This window comes from Gavialis gangeticus, unplaced genomic scaffold, assembly GCF_001723915.1.
Source record: "Gavialis gangeticus isolate Ggan-Ray unplaced genomic scaffold, GavGan_comp1, whole genome shotgun sequence".
NCBI classification, from domain to species: Eukaryota; Metazoa; Chordata; order Crocodylia; family Gavialidae; genus Gavialis; species Gavialis gangeticus.
In genome coordinates this window covers 45,201,612-45,206,370 of record NW_017729032.1, presented here as the reverse complement: position 1 = coordinate 45,206,370, position 4,759 = coordinate 45,201,612, and positions in this window count along the sequence as shown.

Below are 4,759 nucleotides of genomic sequence, written 5' to 3'. Positions count from 1 at the left end.
AATAGGAAGTATTGCATTTTCCAAGGAAGTCATTATCACTACTTAGATTGCAAGTTCTATGAGACGGGGCCTGCTTTTTTTGGTCAGTGTTTGTACAGCGCTCAACACAGTGGGATCCTAGTCTGTACATAGGAATTCTCAGGTCTCAAGTAATACAAATAATAGTCTAATAACACAGTGGCATAACATTCAGGAAGAGATAATGATAAACCCTGGACAAACCCTGTGAAGAGCAGTGGGAATAATGGGGGAGGTGATGCTGAGCACTGGTGGCAACAGGGTGCCAAAAGCAGGGAGGGGAAGGAGTGTTACCCACTCCTGAGACTTAAAAAAGCCCAGGCTGCTGCTGCCATGGTGTAGTCTGCTTGCCCTCGTTGTTGCTGCTTCAGCAGCGGTGTAGTGTGGCTGCACCTGGCTCCTTCCACAACAGCAATGACGTGGGGCTGTTTTGCTGCCAGGGTGCTGACTCTGCAGGGGCGGGCTGCCATTCTGGTGTCCCCATTAATTAAATGAGGGGCTGGTGTCTCATTTGCCCCCACCCCAGGTAACGCTATTGTAATAACACAAATAATAAACAGAAACAAAATAGAATGAAAAACATAAATATAGACAGTCATAATACCAGACTTGTGGGAAATTCTGCGTATGCACAGATGTCTTTTTAGAGGCTACTTGTAGTCATTGCAAAGAAACATTCTTCACTTCAGAAAATTTTGAGATGGTGCCAAAAAGCCTTCTCCAGACACAGACATCCAAACTGATTTTGTCTGTTTTCCTAACAATAATTTTCTCATACTCCATAATTTCTAAAAAATGCCTGTCCACCAACTATTACCTAAAACCAGAAATATTTATAAAATAAACATAAAAAGCGGAATCGTTAAATAAATACATGAACAGGCTTAAGGACATTGCTCCCTGCCCCCAGGAACTGCCTGCTGCTGGGGTGGGCTCTGCCATAGAAGCGTGGTTGGGGAACTATGTCCCTCTGCCCCAGCAGCAGGGGGATCTAAGCCCCCACTCCAAGATCATGATTGGGGAGCAGGGACTGGGAAATCCTTATCTCCCAGTGCCAGATTCACAACTGTGGGGTGGGACCCGAGTGCCAGCCCCACAGTCACAGAGCTGGTGCTCAGAGATAAGGATCTCCCAGCCCCCAGTCCCTGACCATGATGTTAGAGTGTGGGGGGGGGGGGTGCAAAGGTCTCTTCTGCTGAGGCAGGATATAGTCCCCATCTGGGCTTCTGTGGTGGAGCCCACCCCGGCAACATAGAGCTTCTGTGGCAAGGGAGCAATCTCTCACCCCCAGTGCCAGCTGACTAGAAACAGATTTGCTCCTGGTCAGGCATCTACACAAGCACTACTGTACAGTAAGTAATTGTGCTACTTGCAGGGTTCAAATTACACTTTGAGTCTGGGGGGGTGGTCTCTGCAAAAAGTTAAACCAGTTCATTGATTAACAAATCCACCTAAGTAGAGGAGCAATCCGATCAGAGCCCCTCCCCACCCCCAGTATAATTTTCAAATCTTATGCAGGGGTGGGGAGGATCTCATCTCTTATGGGACGGCTCACCCCCTGCCCCCCAAGCTCTCCCTTAATTCACAACCTGGCTACTTGCATTTTCAGGTAGCAAATTTACTCATGATTAGCGAGGTTTACTCTGCAGTAAGTGTGTGCATATGTAGATGCACATGCTTACTGCATAGTAATCTATGCTACTGCACAGTAAAACATCTCATGTAGATGCACCAACTAATTCCTGAACCTTTTCATGAGGGTCTTACTCTTAAAGCATAATTGGTCTTACTCTTAAAGCATAATTTTCACTCAGCTAGAGAAAAAAACATCAGGTGAATTTGGCTGTTTATATGTATGATATACAAACTGTATAACACTATGCATCCAGTATCTTCTATCACACCTGTGACTAAAGTGTGCGTGTGCGTGTGTGTGTGTGTGTGTGTGTGTGTGTGTGTGTATGAGAGAGAGAGAGAGAGAGAGAGAGAGAGAGAAAGAATTGAGAATTTAGGGCTGTCAGAAAAACCTCTGAAGAAATTCAGCAAAAAAAAAGTGTTTTCGTCAGTTGATAACCCTATCTATAATATCTACACTTTTAATCTATTGGAGCCTTTAAAATGTATTCTGTAGTATACTCAAGGCAGGATAACAACATGCTGATGTCAGTTGCATCTATAACTAATTACAAACAATCATGATATGATATTATATTTTCAAGTCTCTATTTAGATGGAGAATGAGTCTCCTGATTATTTCTGCTATACTACTGCATTGCCTGAACTGGCAGACAGAAACCACTTTTTTATTTCTAGGTCATAATGATATACTTCATCCTCTACTGATTCCTCATACAGAAAAGGAAATATAACTTATTGTGTGGTTTGCATAAAAAATGTGATATCAAATGTTTGTTGTCCTCAAAAGAAAGTAGACAGTTATGAACTGCAAAATGACAGGGGCTCATATGTAGTTGTAGATTCTGGGCCATTTCCATATTGCATTATTACCTTGTGTCCCTTTCTGCAAGTTCTGATGCTGTCTCACATGCACAAGGGATCAATTACAGTTACCTGAAAATCACAAACATTAACAAAGTAATTTTCAATCATTTCCAGTAACTGGTACCAATTCCAGCAAAGCAGATAGCCATTTTCTTGTATGTGCTGTCCTAGGGGCTTTCCTTGCTGTTTCAGTGAGTAGCAGTTTAATTATATTTAACATGTTGATACATAAAAGTGAGTTTGGAAGTTTTTTACGGCCACGGCTGCCACTTACAAAGCTGCTTTCTGGGAGTAGAACAAGTCAGTGGTTGTTTATGCCAAGACTACCATGAGTTAAGATCAGTAGATGCTATATTTTCTCACATACCATACCCTCCAAATAAGACATGCACCTATGCTTTGGAAGACAGGGTGTAGGAAAAAAAAGGCTTATCCAGAGTCATGGCCTAGACCTGGCTTTTTCACAGAGAGGCTATGCTGCTAAAGGGCTTTCAGGTTCTTTGCAGGACAGCAACCAGCAGGGGCAGACTGTAGTGTTAACATTTTCACAGCCACTAATGAATTGGTAGCAGTTCCATTGAATACCAATGGAATGCATTTGTCACATGGGGAAGAAAAGGGACTCTTACTGCCAAATAAGCATTCTGTAGACTTTTGTCTATTAGAGTACAGTAGCGCAGACAGAGCCCTTAAGCCACATGCTACAGTAAGTCATATAGTTACCATTAGAACGTAACCCCACTAAGATCAAAGTGAGGTATACCTGGAGATGTAGTGGACCCCAAATCACAGATCAGAATCCAGATCTATACTGTACTTGGTCCTGGATCTCCAATGGAGTGTAAAAAAATTGAGATTGACCTGTACCCTCCTTCCTCACTGTGAACGGTTCTAACTGTTCCCTTGGCTATAAGAAAGTTCCACTTGGTTCCCTGGCAATATAGAGTACTCACTCAGGCGCCGCACACGTCCAACCCGCCTGCCACGACTTTGATGATTCTCCGGTTCAGTGTATAGTCCGACGCGTGCCGAACCAAAAATGAGACTTCGCGTTGCGCAGGGTCTGTCGCTGTTGAGCGCTACTCCACCCCTACACCCTTGCCTAGGCCTCCGTGCGTGTCCGTGGCTGGCATGCCGCTTTAATCATCCACATCTCCCCTTAGTGGGGTGTTAACCTCAACAAAAATAGCAAAAGTCGAACACAAATATCGCTCCCGCCCGGGGCTGCGGATTTCGGGCTCCTGTGTTCACTTTTGACAGGGTCCAGTTTCTCTGCTCTGCGATCCTATCTTCCTTCCCTTGGAAGGGAGCCTTCTGCCCACCTAAGGCCCCTTTCCTTCCGGGACCACCCGGTTCCTAAGCACTAGGGCAGGGCTATCCAGTCTGCCTGCCCCTCTCCACAGGGGTATCCCGCTGATCGGCCATCCCTGCCGGTGCCAGATGCTCCCGGCCCTATTGCTGCCACCTTTAGCTTCTGGGGCTACCGCCCCAAATCGCGCCGTCCCTCGGGGCCTTACCCCTGCCCCAAAACGTGTGAGCACGGCGAGCGCCGACGTGCAGCCGCCGCTCCGGACTCGCGCCGGCAGCTGTCTCCCGACCTGGCTCTTCCGGTTCCACCCCCGCCCCTCCTGGGTTCCGGCGTCTTCCTATGCCGCCCACGCCGGTCCCACCTGGAACAGGTAAGTGAGTGCCCCGCCCTCCGGGGCCGCGGGCAATCTGTTACCGCGGGTGCTCCTGCTCTATGCGTCTCAGGGCCCGTCGGCTTGTCTGCTCCCGCACACTCACCACACACACATATCCAGGCTTTGGAAAAGTCTAGATCCCAACTGCAGTCTAACAAACGCAGCACAACCCATCTTCTTCAGGTGTAACTAGCTCACCCCAGTGCTGCCAAGATCCTACAGTTTCCCTGACAAAAGAGATTTATTTCCAGGCATTATTTGGCTGACTTTACACCTGGAGCAAAGTTTTCTTTTGGATGGCAAGTTTTCTCTAGGTTTTGTCTTTACTTTATGATTTCATCTCCTAGCTTTAGCTTTTGGGGAAACCATTTTTTCTGTCTGTGGCTAGAAAAGCAAATATGAGAAGAGTGCTGGCATTGTGCAGTACAATGAAATAGGATTTTAAAAATCCTTACAAATGGAGGACTAATCAGTATCACTGGCATAGATTTACAGTAGGCCCTAAGCTGGTGAATGACAATTCAACGCAGACAAGTGCAGGGTACTGCATCTAGGAA